Source organism: Chelonoidis abingdonii, chromosome 8 (assembly GCF_003597395.2).
Source record: "Chelonoidis abingdonii isolate Lonesome George chromosome 8, CheloAbing_2.0, whole genome shotgun sequence".
Lineage (NCBI taxonomy): Eukaryota > Metazoa > Chordata > Testudines > Testudinidae > Chelonoidis > Chelonoidis abingdonii.
Window position 1 is genome coordinate 4,192,532 of NC_133776.1, and position 21,529 is coordinate 4,214,060.

The following is a 21,529-nucleotide window of genomic DNA, read 5'->3' on the forward strand; positions in this document are numbered from 1 at the left end:
AGCTTCTTGAAGTTGCTAAGGGGTTAAAGCTGGGACATCTGGTGAAACACAAGACTCAGCTGTTGTTCAAATGACATCTTCTTGGGTCAAATTTATCTCTTCTTGCCAGTCCATCTGCTCGCAGCTTGTCAACGGTAAACGCTTGAGAGACACACGGCAGGAAAGGACAGCATCTTAGCATTTACCTAGATCGTGATAAGAAAGCAAAAACAGCCCCTCCCTCCATAACCCTACCATCCTCTTCCTCCCTCTGTGGATCACAGCTACATTCCACTGCCAGGGTCAGACCAGGGCTAGGAACCCACAGCTACTACTGACGTAGAGTGGTTATGAAGCAGGCCGCCCAAGGGCAAAGCAGCATGGAGTTATTTGTTCCCTCAGGCAATAAGGAAAAAAAAAATAAAACTACCGACACAACTTGCTACTGTACTTGCTCATGTTTCGAATGCCCTGGGGAAGCAGCTCAAACCCTTATTGCCATCTGATGAATGTCCCTTCCTGAAGGAAATGTCCAAGCTTCAATTCCTGCTCTTTCCTGTCAGTTCTTTCACAGCTGGGATAGACTGACCCCTCTACCGACTAGCACAGAGAGTCCCTGCCCCCAAAGAGGTGACAGCCAAAGAGCTGGGTGTTTAAATGAGAGGGAGCTTACAGCCTGGCTCTCTGAGGTGCTGAGCGCTGGCAGGTGCTGTGCATCCCAGAAAAAACAGCATCATGCAGGCAATGTATTTAACGAGACAGTTGCTGAGCAGAAATCCATGTTCCTAGCACACTGGGTATCCCTTGCCTCACCCTTGCAGCTTCTGCAATGAGCTTGCATGACACAAGGAGACTGTTCTCGTGAACTATGTTATCCACCTGATTTGCAGATCCTCTGGGTTTGCAGCCCGTGATGGGAACCTGAGATCAAGTGCAGGGCTCTATGCCCCGGCTTCTCTAACCATCTGAAGCAGCGATCCTTTTTCCAATTCTTTATTGGAGGCCCATGGCAAACCAAACACACCGAGCACAAAGTCAGGGAAAATCCAGGCTTTCTGGAAACCCACCCGAAAGTCTTCTGCAGACTTAGATGTAAACCCTCTTCCATGTGCAACCAGTAAGGCCGCAGGTTCCCCCATGGGCAGTTAGCAAGGGGACGTTTCAGGATTTAAACACCGCCCTCTGCTGTTGCCTTTTGTTATCACAGAGGCCAATGTGCTGATAGCCTGTAATTAAAGAGGCTGGTTTGAGTTGGCACATTTCTCCAGGAAGACAAATCCCTACCATGTGTCACCAGGGCACTTGCACCACAACATTATGGCGTTGTACCAAAGCATCATGGAGCATCTTGAGTAACAACTTGATGCTGTTTCAGGGGCTTTCTACGAACAGTCTAGAAGAAAAAAAACCCTAACACATAACCGATGCTCTGTAAATGCAGTAACAATTCCACCAGCCATCGGAATACAGTAAAAGCATTTGCAAGTATTTGCTTTCTTGCCTCCAGACCAACCCTCACCTCCAGTTAAAATATTTTAGCACAATAAATAAACGCCCCTGAAGCGTACTGGTGATTGGCACAACACACGGTGCAAGACATATTTGACGCATGGCTGATTAAAAGATCCGGAGAAAGAAAGGTTGGCCTGCGCCACACACATCCATTTCCCTCTTCTACAGCCTGACCCTGACGGCATGCTCAGGGCAGAGCTGAGAACGCAGCTGTAGTTTTCAGTGTCAAACATTAAGGTGTTGTCCTGATGGGGATTGTGCTCAGGAGAGGACAGCTCTGGGCTCGTATTTGGCTCCAGAAATATGCTTTAAAAATCAGAACCTTTGCTTCTTGAGGGACATGGCCCTAGTTTCTCTCCATTCATATATTGGAAGATCAGTAAGACCTTATCATTCGCATTCCAAAGTTACTGGATGCCTGTGTGCATGGCACCCCGTACGAGCTGGCAAGGACCACAAAAGGAGCGACATGTACTGTGGTATGTTTAACCCGAGAACTCTTGGTTGAATGGATTAGTCCAGAAAACAGACAGAGAAAGAGCATTGCATCCTTGGGTACGATGGATTGGGCCGGGGAGTAGCTGGAGGACAGAACAGGGATGTGCAATCTATAGAGGTCTTCATTTATGAAGTGATGTTAGACTCCATTCTGCAGCCCATGTAGACAAAATTGGGTCCTTGAGTTTGGGCTCTATGTTACGTCCGGGGCGGGGGAAGAACAGGCAACCTATAAAGAATGAACCAGTGAGTGAGCTTGTGAACACTGTCCAGGATCAGGAGAGGCACCATGGTACTCGGAGCATCCAACAGGCAGTCCAAGGGCTGGATGATATTCCCAGCTCTGGCACTGACCGGTTGGGGGGCCTCGAGTAAGTCCCTTCCTCTTTCTGCACCTCTGTTTTCTTACCCAGCCTTTGTCTGCCTCAGCCAGTCAGTCCAGAAGTTCTGGAGGGGCAGCGATTGTGTGTGACTATCTGTTTGTACAGCGCCCAGAGAATAGGACTCTGATCTCAGCAGGTGCTACCCTGACACAAGTCAATAATTATAATCCTCTCTGCCACTGGAAGGAATCAGATTGGCTCATATTTTTAATTGTGCTGCCCTCTAGTGGCTAACTCTGTTCTATTTAAGTTCAGATACCGTCCTCTTCACTGTGCAGTCTTACTGGTGATTGGCCTTTATACAGGTAACCGAGATTGCTGCTGCACAAAGGCTACTTTAAAATATTAATGTGCATTAGTATGGGGAGCTGAGCAGTGGACTGGGCTACCAAGGATTAGACGCAACATAGAGAACGCTCCAGCTGTCAGCCTCCAGTTTGATCCCAGCCTAGGCTGGCGTTAACAAAGACATTCCAGGTGCGTGGGTGGCCTGCGTGATCTCAGCCCAATTCCTAGCAGACAGGTGGCCACAAAACCACCCACCAGCAGATCAGCTCCCACGTTTTCATCGATGTGGGCCAGTGACTCTACATCCCCCGCTCCCCTTAGAGGTTTGCCAGCACTGTCGGTTTAGTCATGGAACCGGAACGCTCTTCCATGTGGCCATAAAAATCGTTAGCATTCAAGGTACATCCAAGTAATGACAGAGATAATTGCTACATTTCAGAACCAAAACCTTACTTCAAAGCACTCAATTATCTCGTGGCCGAGCCAGCATTGGCAGCAACTAATTGCTTAACTAAAGACTTTCTTGTTTCCAACCTATATCAGCATGTGAAGGGGTAAGCCACTAGTGAGGGGATGGAGAAAGGTATCTTTTACATGAAGAAGGGCCAATTGGCAGCCCATGGCGGTTCATGGCACAGCAGGACAGGACAGTTTGATCTAGATGTTGTAAACATGGAAAAATGGAGGCTGCTGGGGCCAGGAAGGAGAAAGTTACCTGGATACAGTCATTGCTTCCTGCCTCTGAATCAGAGCCCCAAATAGTTGCTTACCATCACCAGTGGCATTGTAACCGCTGTCACATTCCATCCCCAGATTCAGCTGCATTTCAGTGGGGGATGACGTGACCTGTATATACGTATATCTTGTCATTCCGGAAGACACCCGGATGCTGGTAAAAAGGGCATTATACATCAGGGATAACAGTGAATCTGCACCATAAAGAAGAACCACAGAAGTAGAAAATATTTCTTGGGAAATGCCATTCCACAGCAGAACAGTGGTCCCCATAGTCTAGTACCTTGTCTCTTAAAGTGGCGAGGAACAGCTGCTTCAGAGGAAGATGCAAGACACCCCGACTGGCCAGTTGTGGAATAATCAGCCTCAAGCAGAAATTTCAGCCTACCTCTAAACCAAGAGATTAGCTTGTGTGAGACAGCAGACGAATTTATGTCCCTTTGTCTCTAAGGCTTTCTAGTTCTTGCCACAATTATGCTAAGCATCCTCATTACCCAATAAAATGTGTGGACCTTTTTTATTCCTACTAAAAGCTCAGACTCTATGATATCTAGTGGCAGAGAGTTCCGCAAATTATATATTTTGAATCAAAGAAAGAAAGAAAGAAAAAGGATTCCTCTGACCAGTTTTAAGTAATGCCTTTTTCCTATAAGATGAAGGACAAACAGAAGTACTCTCCCGCCTCCTTCTCTAGACTGCTGATTAGCATTCACACCGTTATCACATCCTTCTCATTTGTCTCTCCATAAGCCAAACTGGCCCAGTCTGTTCAGTTCACTCTGATACAGAAGTCTTTCCAGGCTTCAAATTATTTCAGCACTTGTCTCTGGCCCCTTTTGATTTCTGATGCATCACTCTATCTCGGGGGGGGAGGGGGGGCGCTCAGTATTCCAGACAGGGGCACGCCCTTCATTTCTGTAATGGCACGATATTGCCACTATATTTTTCTATCCCATTCTTTATTCATAGTGACAGGTTGTTGGCTTTCCTGCCCACCACACAGCACACATATGCACTGAGCTGGCCCCAGGTCTTTCTCTTGAGTGCCCACGGGTCCTTTAGAAGTGTGCGGGGGTAGGGGGTATTTTTTTTTCTTTCATCATCCTTTCCACTGTGTTCTGCCTTGCATTTGTCAACTCTGAATTTCATCAGCTTGTCATGTGCCCATTAACTAGCTTGGTCAGGTCCCTCTGAGGTCCCTTGCAGTTTTCCTTCACCTCATCTAACTTAAATAACTTATCTGCAAATTCTCCTTCCTCACAGTTTAGCTTTTTTTCAGAGCACCCTTAAATAGCACCAGATCCAGCGCAGAACCCAGTTCACCTCCCAGACAGCCTGTCGCTTTGTTGAGAACTGTTTATTCTTATTCTTTTCTGTCTCTCCACCAGTTTCAAATGCCTGGCAGCGCTTTACCACTCACCCCATTTATTCACTATTTTGTTGACACACAAAGAAAACTAGTAGATTGAAGGGGAACAACTTTTCCCTATGGACGCTCTGTTGGTTTATCCTCCTCACACCAGATTTTGCTCCCTATCACATAAACTAACCTTTCATGCCTTAGAGCCACATTTCAAGCATGAACATGTGGGAGTTTAGGATTTGTGGGCTTGCTCGCTAACAAGATCCAGACCTCAGGCAGGCTATCAACCACTCCTGAAAGCTGAGCAAGGGGGTTCAGATCTGAGGCCTGGGTCTGGTACTACCACCACTTCTCTATTTCATACGCACCATTTCTGTTCATTATTCCCCTCGCTACAATTAACCACCATTTCAAACCTTTGATCTTTACAACCCTCTGGAAAACAGTCAGGCTCCCACATAAAAGCACATTATTAATTTCTGAGAATGACACCAGATTCCTTTCTACTGCTTTGAAATACTTACCCGCTCTCAGCGATTCGCTGCAGGAGCTAGGGGAGAGAGGCTAGTTCTACCAGCTCTTGCCAGCTGCAGACCTTTAGGAACCCACACCTGAGCCCTGTTTATTGGTACCAAGACAATCTCCTGCAGCTGCTGTCTGAGCAACTAGATTGTTATGGGGAACTAGCTTCTCTGAAATCGATGGAAGTTAGGAGTCTAAAAATACCATTGTGCATCTGGGCCCTACTCTCTGGGCCCCCCTACTGTAAGTGGGGGTCAGTTCTGGGGTGCTCCACGTCTTGCTGATTCATCCCCTAGCTTAAGGGGGAGGGCAGCTGGTAGTCCAAGGGATGGTTCTGTTCAGCCCCGAATGATTTTCGGCCACACTGGGACATGTCCCGGTACCTGCACAGGGCACAGCCCAGAGTGTGCTGAGGAAGCCAGTACTGTGCATCCCTGCAGGTCCTCTGCGCCCCATGAAAAGCCCCAGCGTCCAGACACCAGCTGCCCTGCCTAGGGCCAGGGGAAGTGCCTAGGCCTCATGTCCCCTCACCTTCACAGCACCAGGACGCCAGCAGGGGCTCTCCCAAGGGGCAGGGATGCAAGCACCCCAGTGAGTGGCAGGCAGTGGGGCCCTGGCCATGGGGCTGCCCAGCTGCTGCTGTGTCGGCCCTGGCCAGGAGAGGTGGCAGCAGCTGCTGCATCTCGGCAGCCTTTCTCTCTAAGAGGTGAGCTAATCTGTGACTACAATGTTAGTACTTGTTAGCCCCCTTAACGGCTAAATCCGAAAATCCAGAGTCCAGAGCCTGGAATTATGTTACTGTAAGGGGCCCAAGGAAGTGCCCCAAAACAAGCATCCAGACAACGCTGGCTCTTTATCGGGGCCCCAAATCACAGTTGTGCCTGGCACTCTGGGAGGCCGGCATTGGTAAATGTCGGCACAGCACATATGGCCCAGGCCAGAACCCCCTCTATTCAGGGCATTTAGGGACATCGAAATAAATCCTTTGGCCCCTCTACCCCAATATAACGCTGTCCTTGGGAGCCAAAAAATCTTACCGCGTTATAGGTGAAACCGCGTTATATCGAACTTGCTTTGATCCGCTGGAATGCGCAGCCCCACCCACCCCGAGCCCTACTTTACTGCATTATATCCAAATTCGTGCTATATCGGGTTGTATTATCTCGGGGTAGAGGTGTATAAGCAAGGAAGATGGACTAGCTCACATATAGAGCTGCCTTCTTCTGACCCAATATCTGTGCCATGAGACTAAGGAGAGGACACGAAGAACATTTGGTTGATGAAGATCCTTTTGCTGGGTTTTCTTTGGCTGTTTTTTGCAGGACAAAATTTGGGACAGAGTTGGGATGGGTCATAGGAGCCTATCCAAGCTGGGACACATTCCATGTTCCAGCCCAAAAGAAAACAAAGCTTGAGGGCCCCAGGGGTTGTAATCAACTTTATTACAGTGATAATCGAGGCCAGCCCTGCCTCCTGGGAATGGAAAAAACCCTCCTATGTAACAAGACCATTAAGGCACGGGGTTGGGATGGGGATGTTTTCACCCACTGTCACTGTTCTGAAGACACCATGAGAGTGAAAGGGAAGAGAGGAATAAAAAGCAAGATCTGAGACCCTCTGGTTCCGTATGTGTATTTTGAGCACAATCTGGAAAGTGGAATGGAGTGGAGGGACTTGTGTGACATGTTGTTAGCTTTCAGTGTGTAGCTTTTGGAATTCACAAAGGTGGTGTGACAAAGTTCCTCCTCTACCTTGATGGGTCCTGCGCTTAGTGGCGGATTTGCTCACCTCAGTGATCTTTCCCTTTGGTGGAACCCACAGTCTGGGTCAACTCCTCCTGTGTCTGATCAGGAGTTGCGAGGTTTGGGGGGGAACCCAGGCCCGCCCTCTACTCCGGGTTCCAGCCCAGGGCCCTGTGGATCGCAGCTGTCTATAGTGCCTCCTGTAACAGCTGCATGACAGCTACAACTCCCTGGGCTACTTCCCCATGGCCTCCTCCAACACCTTCTTTATCCTCACCACAGGACCTTCCTCCTGGTGTCTGATAATGCTTGTACTCCTTAGTCCTCCAGCACTACACCTTCTCACTCTCAGCTCCTTGCTCCCAGCTCCTCGACACACACTTTCCTCTCCTCACCTGACTGGAGTGAGCTCCTTTTTAAACCCAGGTGCCCTGATTAGCCTGCCTTGATTGGCTGCAGGTGTTCTAATCAATGTAGCTATCTCCACTGCCTTCTAGAAAGATCTTAATTGGCCTCAGGTGCCTTGATTAACCTGGAGCAACTGCCATTTGGTTACCAGGGTGCTAGGGATTTGTTTAGCCTGGGTCTAACATACCTGTTCCTCAGTACTTTACTGTAGCCATCTGGCCTTGCCCCCTCACAGTGGATTTAGATTCTCTCTCCTTCGTGGTTCACTTGTTCCCAGGAAAATACCCCCTAGCCACTTCCTCTGGGTCATTTTGCTGTCCGATTTGGTTATTACCGAGTTTTCTCAGCATCGTCACCAGAGGAACTAATGGAATTTGCTAGGAGAGGTAGCATCACCTCTGCGCTCCTTTGGAAGATTAGCTGTCTGATAGTGGCCAGCTCTCTCATCATACGGGGCTAAAGCCCTGGAGACAGGCCAAGGATGCGCTTGGATCTGTATCGGTTGAAGCGAATTGCAGAAGTACTGAGCGGCTGAGATTTGGGGATCAGAAAATGATCAGGGTTCATTCCTGCCACAGCTTTATCCATCAGCTTGTAGTGCAAACTCAGATATTTGATTGAAAATGACCCACTTGTATAGAGGAGCGGCTATGTTCATTCATGCTGGGAAAGCACAGTACACTCCTTATTAAAACTCTTTTACCCCTGCTGCCTGGAAAAGATATAGGAAGTGCAAACAGTTTTTCATATTACACGGACACTGTTTCCATAGGTCTAATATCTGCATATCACCATGGAAGGGGGCTGATTTTATCTGCAGGCTCCTATGCACCCCTCAGGGGGTGAAAAGGTGCCTCAATGGATTGGGGGAGAAATCCCCCTATGCAGGAACAGGGTAGGACTGAGGTAATTGCCCCTAAGCCCCCCACTTTGTAGGGGATGTACTGGCTCTGGGGGTGGGAGGTAGGACATGCCTGAATCGCTGACAGGAATGGAGATTTTGGACTGCAGTACAGTAGCAGGGAAAGTGCCTCAATTCGAGCAGCCTCAAGGCTGCTCTAACTTGTGATGGGGCCCATTTTGTCTCCCACTGCAGCTCAGAATCCGGGGGTCAAAGACGACTTAAAGCCACCTTTTCCCTCCTTCCTCTCAGGCTGCCCCTTCTGTCCTGTGTCTTTCAGGAGGCCCAGCACTGACTCTGGCCCATGCTATTTATTTTTGCACTTGAGAGGGGGGAACCTGCATCTGGATCCTGCATGCTCTGGTGCAGATGCTTAGCATAAGGCCCTACTCCTGCGAGTAGAATTGCGTATGTGCCTCAGTGTTTGCAGGAACAGGGCTTAGGCTGCTGCTTTCACTGTCTAGTTGTCTACTAGTGCAGTGCTATTGTGTTTTGGTTACCAACACTGCAGCAGACTGTCACTGAGCTTAAAAGACCCAAGCCTACCGGGAACAGATTTCTATTTGTATTCATGGTTCTGTGATTGCCAAACCTACATTTGAAACTAACAGACGCTGTAACTGACAAGGCTATTTCAGTGTCAGGGTGCACTACTGACAACCCCTGATCCTTCAAAGATCATGAGTCAGCCCTTCTCCCCCCCGCCCCCAATCACCAGTTTGGCTTACAATTCATTAGATTTTTTGAAAAAAAATGGATCACATGCTCTCTCTCTCTTGACTTTCTGGTTTCTCAGCTTTTAGGGCAGAATTGCTTCACATTTGCAAGCTTTTCTCCAGCAACGATGAGGGTTAGAAAGGAACAGGTTTTTTTGTTTTTGTTTAAATGACAACCAAGATTGTCACCTGATCACATGCCTCCTGGAGCTGGGGCTTTAAGAACACCAAATATTATGGGTCTTCCAAGAAAAATCACAGGACTTGGAAACACTGGGCTCCTCAGCATTCTTCTTTTTTCACTTTGCTTGCAAAACCTGTGTTTTTAAAATGAATCTAGAAAAGGAAACTGACCATCCTATTGCATCAGTGAAGTGCAAAAAACATGAAGCTGGTAGCAGAGGTGGTGAAAAGTCAATTGCATTTGGAAGTTTTTCTGTTTACTCTGTGGTGTTACTGTAACTTTAGCACAGGACAGGAATGATTTATCCATAACATCTCCCCTCTCTTTCCCCTTCATCTGGCTGCCCCATGCCATATCCTTTGCAAGCAACTGGAGAGATACAATATCAGTTTCAAAGCATGGGTTGTGCTTCCCCAGTACCTGTGGGTAGCATTCCATAACAGGGATTTTGATCGCGGGCGCTGCTCCCATCCCAACCTGCTGCCAAAAGCCTGTCAAGCGGTTATGCTGTCTAAACCATGACTGGTTTAACAGGGCATTGCTTCCCCCACTCCTTCTGGGAGCTCATATTTCTCACCTTCCCCCTCCAACACTTATCGCAGAGTGTATCCATCACCCCTGCCTCTAGGTCCCTTTCCCTGGACTGGAAAGCCACAGATGATGGGGGAAGTGGCTGGCATCTTGTTCTCTGCTCATCAATCTATCATCTGTGCCAAGGCCCTTTGCAGAGTCAAGCTGTCTCCAGCCCTCATTGATTTTTTAAGAGCCAAGGATGTTTGGGTTTTAGCTGGTGGGCTGGAGAAATGATTTCAGCAATGGGTTCGTTGTGGAGAATACCGGTGCACTGAGTGCGTTCGACAGAACCTTTGCATTCCGGCCCATGGGAAATGAACTACCCCACAAGGCAAGATAAAGTGGGATGTGTGGACATGCAAGTCCCACTGGTATTATTCAAGGGCACAACTTGGCTCCGTCTGTGTTGTGAACACGGAATATGTTCATGTTGATACATCTTAAAAGTAATGCTTTTCCTGTGTTACGAATGGCTCTTCATCATTTAAAGCAGAAACAATATTTAATGCCAGTGTTACCAAACCCCAAAAGTTTTAAAAAAATCACAGGTCAGACCCCAAAACCTTGAGATTTCCCCCCAAAATCATGGGATTTTTCTAATAAAAGATACTGGGATTTTTTGTCTGCCTTTTGCTTTTTGAACTCCCCTCTGGGAGGGTGCATGGGGCAGGTCCAGCGTTGCAAACACTCCCAGGTGCACACAGCAAGGTGATTCTGGCCTCACTGCAGGGCTCTCACGCCAGCATGGTGGGGTAGAGCCTCCAGTTTCCTCCAATCCCCACCAGTCTCATTTGTTCATTCTCTGCCCCCAGGCCCTCCCCCCCACCTGGCAATTAATTTTGCAACCCTCCAACCCCCACATCAACTTTGTCCCTTGAAACCCTCACCTCTGCCCCCCCCCCCCTTCTGCCCAGCCACACTCTGCTCCTCCTGCTTTTTCAGGGATTATTCACTCCCCTATGTTTTCTTCCCAGGCCTGCGTGCTGGGGGCATGGAGAGGGGAGATGCAGATGATCTAACGGAACGGTAGGAGGTCTGTGCAAAATCTTTATAAATGTAGTGAAGTCCAGCAGCTTCAGTGAGCAGGGCATGCAGTTTTGCATGGGAAAGACGGACCACCAAGCCTCTTCGGACAGACAGCCTTATGGTCTCTGGTTTCATGACCGGCAAGAGGTGGAGGCGTCATACTGACAGACCTAACAGCCTTCTGTGAATTCATCGATGGGAAAAATGTGGCCTTACAGAAAATGGTGAGGGAAAATTCTGAGCACTGCCAAGGACCTCATGATCAGCAGAGCTGGGGGACCTGTAGTGAATTTCATGATTACAAGGTGAAGTTACTTTTAAACATTCAGCAGTGGTGCTGGAAACCCAGGCACAAGGACATTGGGCAAGTGGATGAGAGAACTGGAAAGCAAAACTGATTAACAATGGAGCGTTTCATACTTGCACCTGTGAGCTGAAGGATGTTGATAGCGTCAGCATGAAACAAGTGGGTGGGGTTGTCTGGCCAGCTCTTGAACAAGCAGGAATGTTGAGTAAGTTTCCTAAATCAGACATGACATGCCCAGGGAGAGCAGGGGAAGAGGGAGCATATGGAGGACAATGGGGAAAGATCATGAGATGTTATTGTACATAAGACACTTAAAAAATCCCATCATCAAACTGCCTGCGTCTAACAACCTGCTGCTGTTTCTCATTGAATAGCACCTGCTCTAAGGAACTCCCCCAGCCAGCCCATCTTGTCTTCCCTGCACATTCAGAGACAGAAAGGGAAGTCAGCAAAGAGGTCACTTCTGCCCCAGCTACACTGCAGTGACAGCTCCTCTGGGCAGGCGCGTGGTGCTGCCTTCCTGGCTTTTGACACCGACGCATGGTAATCGCCTAGAACCTAGCTCCAGTGACACCGGCACACGCTCCAGCACCTACCTCCAGACGTCACCAGTCTCCAGCGCCTATTCTCTGAAGCTCATGACTAGGGTAGAGGCTTCAGGTTCTTAAGCGCAGACACTGGAGCTGGTCAGAGGATGTGGGTGAACTGGGTGGGGTAACTCTTCAGGAAGCTTTCTGCTGCCTAGGGGAAGATCAGGATGTACAAGATCTGGAGCGTAGATCACTGCCAGCTCCCCGATAGGGAGTTACTGTGGGGGGGGGGGGAGTGGAGGGGGTAAGCTGGGAGAGGGCAACAGTGACTGAAAAAAGATTTGGTTGGGGGAGATTGATAAAACATCTGAACCTGAGCTCCTATTGCAGCACTATGGCCAAAAGAGCTAATGCAATCCTTGGATGCGTAAACAGGGGAATTTCGAGTAAGCGTAGAGAGGTATGTTCCTCTATATTTGGCACTGATGCAACTGCTGCTGGAATCCTGTGGCCAGTTCTGGTGCCCACAACTCAAGAAGGATTAGCCAGGATGGATCAGGAATGGTGTCCCTAGCCTCTGTTTGTCAGAGCGTGGAGAAAGACGGCAGGAGAGAGATCACTTGATCGTTACCTGTTAGGTTCACTCCATCTGAGGCACCTGGCATTGGCCACTGTCGGTAGACAGGATACTGGGCTGGATGGATCTTTGGCCTGACCCAGTATGGCCATTCTTATGTTCAGGACAGTGATCAATTGCAAAGGATTCAGAGAAGAGCCATGAGAACGATTGACGGATTGGAAAACACATCTTATAGCCATAGATTCAAGGAGCTCCATCTATTGAATTTAACGAAGAGAAGGTTAAGGGGTGATTTGATCATAGTCTGTAAGTCCCACATAGGAAACAAATATTTAACAAGAGCCTCTTCAGTCTAGCAGAAAAAGGTCTAACACGATCCAATGGCTGGAAGTTGAAGTTAGACAAATTCAGACAGATTTTTTTTAACCAAGAGAGTAATTAACCAGTGGGACAATTTATCAAGAGCCATGGTGGATTCTCCCTCACTGGCAAGGTTTAAATCAAGATTGAATGTTTTTCTTACAAGACCTGCTCTGGGAATAACTTTAGGGTTGCTCTCTGGCCTGTGCTCTGCAGGAGCTCACACTAGGGCTCCACAGTGGTCTCTTCTGGCCTAGGAGTCTCTGAATCTAGGTAAGTCGCCATGTGCTGCTGCCAATGGCTGGTTTGGCCAACGGCTTTGAAATGTCAATAGGCTCAGGACTAGTAATGATGGGGTGATTATTGCTGAGCCAGGTGCTCTCACAACCTTGCAGCCTCTGGTAATGCCTGGGCCCTTAACCCTGCCCAAGGCTTGGCCCGGAGGAGAGTGGGAGAAGTTAGCAAAGGAAACAAGCCTTTCTTGCCATTCGTTATTCACGCATGCCAAAGGGCAGGTGCTCTGTATGTGAAGCACAGAAGAAAGAGCTCAGGAAGTCCGTTCCACATAGATGGGGACTGACGTGAATGAGGATCTGAACTATTCCCAGGTGTGGGAAAGTTCAGCTCCAGGGTTTGAGCAGGAGCAATTCACTATCTAGCCTCCTGGTACCAGAGTGTTTGTACGACCCCAGATGAGGGCTATGGAAGAACGAATGCATAGACAGCCTCCAAAGAATCCCTCCCGATCACTCATGAAATCCTGCTCCTGCTGGGACAAAGCACCAGGGGAGCGTGGTTAGCTTCAAACTGACCGCCTCATGCCAGGTGGGTCCAAGAGAGCTGCTGGCTCTTTAGTTCTGCATGGATATTCTCCAGGCCCCACTTACTGTTCCATCCATCACACCAGTGCAAAAGGAGTCAAATGCTACCATTTGGCTTCTGTGGGATTTGACACCCAGTTAGCACTGGTGTAAATGGCGTGGCACTGAGGAATCAGCTCAGTGGGGTAAGCAGATGTCCCTAACTGGGGGGTGCACAAAAGCCCCTATACCTGGATGTTTCAGCAATCAAACATCCCTCCTCAGTGTTGGTGGCATGAAGGCCAAGACCCTCAAAGCTTTTTATGCACCTAATTCCCCTAGACTGAACTTGTCCAGATGCATTTCTAAAATGCCAATGACTGTGATACCTCAACTCCTCAGAGCCCAATTCCCCTTTACCATGCACAGTCAATTGCAATGACCAGCTGGAGCAAAGGGAGTGTTTAAATGCTAATGAATCAGGATAGTGCCTATGGGAATTAGGTGCCTAAACACCTTCGAGGATCTGGGCCTAAGCGGGTAATTTTAAGTGAGTCATATCCCCCTCTTAGAGCACCTGTTTTAAAGCAGAGCCATTAACACGATTGCTGTTTGCATTCCCTTGCACATGACAAAAGATGGTTCAGTGCGAGATGTGCTGTGCACTAGATAGCCCATCCCCCCAGCGTTCCGGCTACATGGTCTGGGAGGCAGCCACCAACGTGTGCACTCCACGGAATGGGAGGTGTAACAAGGAAGGGGCAGAGGATTTAGGATCTTTGGCCAACAGAAGTAGCTGCCCGCAGGAAGCTGATTCCCCTTGCAGTGCACCCGATGTCCTCACTGACGCCTGTGCTAGGTGAGTGTCAAATGCTACTGTCTTGAGACATGCGTAATAAACACTTTTCTGCAGCTGTAAATGGCGATAGAAGGTGCAATGCAAAAATTCTAGTGATTACAGCCAGGGGCATATTGGAAATGCAACTGCACTGCATTAAATTAGATTGATCTAACCAGAGCGGTTGTTGTGGGGTTTTCCCACCACCTTGTTAGCCACAAAACATGAGCTGCACAGAAAACTTAAGAAACTATTTAATCTGAAATTTTCCCCTTGGGAGGCACATCTGAAAAACAAAAAGTTCCATGAGGTCTAAACAGAGATAGAGAAGTATCTGTTTGGTCTGAGGCACTCTAACTTGCTGAGCATTAAAGTGAGTCACCCAATCCTGGTCAAACTGCTTAATTTCAGTTTTACAGTCTCATGGCTTTATCTGTGTGTGGTTTTTGCAAAAGCCACTGTGAATGCAATCATTCTCATTGTGCAGCCGCTGGTGGAAACAGGGACTGGGCCTCTCCCCTCCCCTCTTCAGAAGGTAGCAGCAATGGGTGAACATCAGAAAGTGTGGGGGTCCAGGTGGGAGAATCTTAGGTGAATGTTTCCATGTCGGTTCTTATTTTGTCCAACTGGCATATGCAGCCCAAGTAAATATGTCATCTCTCTGTCCCATCTGCTGCATGGTGGAATATGATTCCTCACACTCTGGTTTCATTAACCCCGATCGTATCATACATTTTTATAGTGCCTTTCATGCCAAAGGATCTTAAAAGTGCTTCACACTCTACTGTGTATATAGACATGCAGCCACTTCTGGGGCGGAGGACGGTGATAAACCCATGAATTGCACTGGAAGAGGGGGAATTTGTCTTAGGAGAAATGCTTTTGCAAAGAATGCAAGAGGATTTTTAATATCTTTACAGGAAACCTCAGAGGAAAGACTGCCTTGCTTGGCACTCAATTTAACTATCTCGGAAGGATTGAATCAACTGAACCTGCAATTCCAGGGCATCTAGTTACCCCTAGCCTGCTAAGCCTCCACTCTGGCATCGCCATAGCAATATCATTTCCTGAGGCACTGTCCTTGTGCAGGAGTCGAGCAGAAAGGGTGTTAAATGTTTTGGTGTGATGCCATTCAGAAAGGCAACGACCGCACCAGTGGGGAAGAGGTGAGGTTGACAAAAATACTTCCTTTCTTCCCATATAGAATCACAGGAACCAGAAGGGACCTTGAGTGGTTATCTAGTCTTGTCCCTGCACTCAAGGCAGGACTAAGTATTTGTATATGTCCCATCACTGGAAGCACAGTTGGAATTTGTCTGCCAGACCTAACAGGACTCCCCTGTGTTATGTGGTTCAGATACTTGGGCAGGGCTTGACCTAAATGTGGAAGAGGAATGGAAGCTTGTGCAGAGATTCCAGAAAGGTAGAGAGTAGGCAGAGCAGCAGGGAAGAAAGGGTTACTTTATATATTGGGGGATGCTGTTAAGAAGCCACTTTAGCTACCAGGGACAGATGCCCAAGGCCCAGTCAGCGTGTGGGAAGTGTTGTTCTCCTAGTGCACTGTGCATCCCCTCAGACCCTGCAGATCAGTTCATTCTCTTCTGGCGCACAGGAGCTGTTGCAAGTGAATGTGCTGCTGGAATCCTGGTTTGGTGCCTGAAACTGGAATGTCCCCATCGAATGCCCTGTTCTAATTATGTCCCATGTTTCTATTCCCAGCACTGATTTCCAGACAGCAGGCATCCTGAGGCTTCAGTAAACAGCTACCTCTACAGCCGTTCTTCAGAGCTGCGCTCACCTCCCTCCATAGTGACAGGAGCTCATCCCTGGCCAGCTAAAAGGAGATGCTCAGGCAGCCTCAGAACATGTATACAAGCCCTTCGCATGATGCCCTTCTAAAGAAGTGTGGTCAGGGGTTACAGCCCGGCCTGGGAGCCATGACTCCTGGGTTCTGTGCCCAGCTGTGCCACTGACTCACTCAGTGACTGTGCCTCTGTTTACTTATTTGACAGCACAGATGGCATCATGGTTTCAGAAAGACCCACCCCTTGGCTATTCTTGGGGAGAAGGAATCGCTCCTCCCGATCTCTCTCAATGCCCACCCCCTTTCTACCAGGGACTTTCCCTCCACAGTCAAGTGGGAGTAGGGTTACCAGATGTCCCGATTTTATAGGGACAGTCCCGATTTTGGGGGCTTTTTCTTATATAGGCTTCTATTAACCCCCACCCCATCCCAATTTTTCACATTTGCCCTCTGGTCACCCTAAGTGGGAAGGGGCTCTCCCCCAGTATGTCTCAAACACGGGGCCTGCCCTGCTCAGCCCAGCCCAATGGTTCCCAGGGCTGGGGAGGCCTGGTTTGAGTGCTGCTAGCCTGGCTCACACAATGCATGTCACATTTCTGCCTGGATTGCAGTTGCAGATGTGATTTAACACAGCCGTGTGCAGTGGGAATGCTTCCTTCAGCAGTAGGAGGAGTTGTAATCAGTGCAGGGAAAATCCAGCTCTTTGGTGTAAGAAAGCACAAGTGCCATTTTGGGCACATCACACCAGTTCTGAGCATGCTGCATCAGAGGGAGACTTTTGCAGCTTTTTTCTGAGGAGATTGCATTTGGAAGGCATAGAGGATGGAAAGCGATGGGGTAAGAACCAGCAGCTTGGCCTAGTCGATTGAGCAAGAGACTGCAAGCCCTTAATTCCTGATTTCTAATCCAAGCTCTGCCTCTCACATTCCCAGTGGCCTTAGACAAGTAACTTCTCTCATGGTTTTTCCATGGGTAGAAAGGGACCATGCATGAAAAGGTCTGATGTGTATGACTGGTACTAAGGGCACCAGTCGCAGATCAGCGTCCCACTGTGCTAGGTGCAGCACAGGCATGGAACAAGAAGCCAGCTCCTTGCCCAGAGAGCTCCCAATCCAGGGATTCAGGAGATGTTATAGGGAGCTGTAACAAATCACCAGTCAGGGGAGAATATGGGGACAGAAATTCACATGCCTGTCATTTACACAACTGATGCTAATGGAAAAATAAAGATATTTTACTCATTTGCCTCCAAACAAACCTACTCACCACAAATTATTGGGACAGTCAAATTCTGCAAGCCTGGGATATTGTCTTTGCTTTCACAGAGGTTAAAATCTGTTCAGAGCTTTGGAAAAGCGGCCCATCCACTAGACTGGGTGGGAGGCCTGGGTTTGATTCCTGGCTTGGCCACTGGTCTGCTGAGAGACCTCTTTGCTTGCCCACTCTTTGATGGTCTTGTCTATTTAGATTGTAAGCTCTTATACTCCTCAATCTAGCAGAGAAAGAGCTAACCCGCTCCAATGGCTCGAGTGAAGCTAGACAAATTCAGACTGAAAAATAAGGCAGACATTTTTAACAGTGAGAGTAATTAACCATTGGAGCAACTTACCAAGGATCACACTGAATTCTTCATTACTGATCATTTTAAAATCAAGCAGGATGTTTTTCCAAAAAAAGAACGGCTCCAGGAATAACTTTTCGGGGATGTTCTATGGCATATGTTATGCAGGAGATCAGACTAGATTCTCACTATGGTCTCTTCTGGCCTTGGAATCTATGAGAGAGAGAGAGAGAGTGTGTGTGTGTGTGTGGCACCTAGAACACCAGGCCCCTAAACTTGTTTGGGTGTTACTATCACACTGCAGCTGCTAATAATCATCAAGCAGGTATTGTTACATCCAGGTCAGTAAACAGGTAAGTGAACGGAGACACAGAGAAGTAAAGTGATTTTGTCACCAACTCATTTTGGAGCTGTGGGCAACTCAGGAGCAGATCCTGGGAGATCTGACTTGCAGTCCTATGCTCTAGCCACCCCTTCTATGCCTGTGCAGTCTTTGGCCACTTCCCTCAGACTGCCAACTGGAGCTGGACAAATACCATACAAAAACATTAATGAACCATGAGCGCATTCCTTAAACCCCACTCAGCAGCCCATTAATTCATTTCTCTCAAGCATCCATATGAGCAACACCTTTGTTTGTAAAGAGCAAGAGCCTTGTGAGTATTCAGATGAACGTAGGTTGGCAGGCAGAGTGTTTGCAGGGAAATGCCTTTAGGGCCCTCCTCCTGTTTATAAGAGTTTCAGTCATCCAATCAGCAAGTAGAAACAATACCATGTGACACACCAAATAAGGAGAGTGAGACTCCACACCACCAATCATGGATTGTGGCAGGGCCCACTCATTCCTACCTCTTTTCATCTCCACACACAGCTCAGAGACCTTCTGCTGGTAAAACACCTGTGCAGTTTATTCACAATATTGACTTTTGCCACCCTTATAAACTAAACAGCCTTCCTCCTATGGAGCGCTCTGCTTTTCTCTGCTTACCTCAGGAGCTACTTGCATCCTTCTATCCTACTTCCTTCCCATGCCTTCTGCACCATCAGCCTAATGGTTTAATTAGCCTGGTAGTTCTTCTCAGCCTATCAGTTGAGGACAGCTTTTCTTAATGAGGTCTGCTCTGGAGAAATTAGTTTGAGCTGCAGAGGGCTTGTGCCCGTCCAACCTCAGATTCCTAACAGGTGCGGTTTCCCAGCCCTCTGTCACATAGAGCAGAGGCCAAGGCAGAGACTGCTACTCAGACATAGCAAGATTGGAACCTGCAACCCCCTGAATTCTGAGATCGCTGATCTAAGCCCCCTGAGCTATGTTACACAGAGACTGAGTTACCAAAGACACAGGCCAACGGAACAGTTTGCAAGCAATCTAGGGGCTGAAAGAGGTTGGTGCTAAGGGTTTGTCTAATCATTTTAAATAATGACGATACCTGTGAAAATCCAAGTCTGTATGCAGATAATTCATGACCAGTTTGAACTAGGGAATCTCAAATGAAAGACCCGTCTTCTTCTGCCTCTTTTCTTCTCGTGACAAAATGTCTTTACAGACAGGGGAAGCAGTCCAGCATCACTAGTCAATCATCTTCCTTTCAGAATGAAAGACTCATATTCCATTTAAAATCTCTGGGTTCAGTCAGTCCCTGTGGATCCCTCTAACTAAACTCACAACCAAATTCCTCATTTAGGGTCTGACCCTGCTCGCTGAAGTCAGTGGGCATCTTGTCTTCGATTTCAATGGAAGCAGCAGCAAGTAAAGGCAAAGGCATCATACAGAAGCCATCTACTGTTACTGTTCCTTCCTATGTAGCTCATTTAATCTTTCTCCCCCTCTCCCCCCAATAATCGATTGAATCACTCTATTTAGTAGCACTTTCCAGCCATAGATCTCAAAGCATTTGGCACAGGGAAGTATTCTTATCCTCATTGTACAGATGGGGAAATGGAGGCAGGAAACGGTTAAGTTACTTGCCTGAGATCACACCGTGAATGAGAGATGCTGCCGTATCACAACAATGAATGGGATGTCAAGAGCAAACTAGAAAGAGCTATGCATTTCTGAACTGGCCATCACCCTTGCCTCTGGGCTCCCAGAGCTACACATGGTCCCAGGGCACGGAGTTATTAAAGGCAGAAGTTTAAAACCAGCAGTCAACAATGTCTCTTCTTACACTGCCCAGGTCCATTGTTTTCAAAGGAGCCGGGGATGTTTGTTGATTGTGTATGTTGGTTACTACCAGTTTTGAGGATTTTCCATGTATCGCATGTCCCTCCAAGCCACAGTGCACTGACCCAGACACAACACTGACAGCTGCGGAGTAAATAAATAAAAACAGAGTATTTTGATCTTGGTGGGGAAGTGTTGGGGGGGAGGGGGGGATCAGACAGACAGAACAGGAGAGCCACAGCTGAGAAAGGAACAGATGCAGCAGAGGGAGAGTGAACGTAGGGAGCAGGGACTAAAGTTCCGCAAATGTAAGCAATGTTGGAAAGTCTTGGAGAGGGGCATGCATATTTGGGACAGGTGGGAAGTGTTTACATTAAAATAAGAAGAGCGCTCAGCTGAAAGAATGCTGGTCACATTACCTGTGACCCAAACTGACCCAAGAAAAAGCCCAGCGCTTTGACATCTCTTCTGTGCAGCTTGTTTCTCTTCCACACCACCGGAAGGCCATTCAGTACAGGTCCAGTTCCGAGCACTCTTTATCTTCAGGGACCTCAGTGGCAGTTGCGAGGACTGAGGCACTCAGGCCCAGAGCCTCGGAGGGACGAGAGTTAGGCACCTAACTACATTTGGGGATCTGGACCTCAGAACCTTGCTAGAGTCGGCTCTAAATCACTCTTTGTGGATACACAACAGCATTCCCCAGGCACATTCACAGAATCATAGGAATGTCGGTCTGGAAGGGACCTCAAGAAGTCATCAAGTCCAGCTCCCTGCGCTGAGGCAGGACCAGGTAAACCTAGACCATCCCTGACAGGTGTTTGTTCGACCTGTTCTTAAAAACCTCCAATGACAGGGATTCCACAACCTCCCTTAGAAGCCTGTTCTGGAGATTAACTGCCCTTAGAGTTAGAAAGTTTTTACTAATATTTAACCTAATTCGTTGTCCTACCTGGCCATGCAGAAGGATTGATCACCATCCTCTTTATAACAACCAGTCACACATCTGAAGACTGTTGTCAGCTCTCCCTTCAGTCTCCTTTTCTCAGGATTAAACGGGTCCAGGTTTTTTTAACTTTTCCTCCTAGGTCAGGCTCTCTAAACCTTTGATCATTTCTGTGGCTCTCCTTTGGACTCTCTCCAATTTGTCCACATCTTTCCTCAGGTGTGGTGCCCAGAACTGGGCACAATACTCCAGCTGAGACCTCACCAGTGCCAAGGACAATTACCTCCCCTGTCTAACATATGGCACATTGTAGTTTTCAGTCCTGGTGGGGTTTTCATCAGAACACAGGACTGAAATGGCCCTCCTGGGTCATGGACTCCAGCTCTGTCTTATAATCAATCTGTAATATAATTTTCACCCAGCAGAAGTCAATTCTCCACTCATGTGTAAACTGCACTGTGTGAAGAGTCACATACAGCCTTCTCCAGCCTCTATAAAATGGGTCACCTTTGCCAAACGGAAGTCAGGCTGCTGGTGGCCTGTGTTACAGTGCAGGTGATCTTTGGCCAGCCAACTCCAGCAGTCCTGGAACTTCCTGGCTAGCTGAGCTGTTCCTCCTGCTATAATGACACAGTCAGCTATTGTGCCGTGCATGTGTTCGCTAGATCAGTGGCAATGAAATATCATTGATCTGTATGGTTCTTTGTTCCAGGGCTCCTTTTAGAATTCAGACACCTTTAGAAATACAGTCACAGCTTGCAATATTGACAAAATGTTGTCCTTTCATCCAAGGATCTCAGAGAGCTTTATATAAA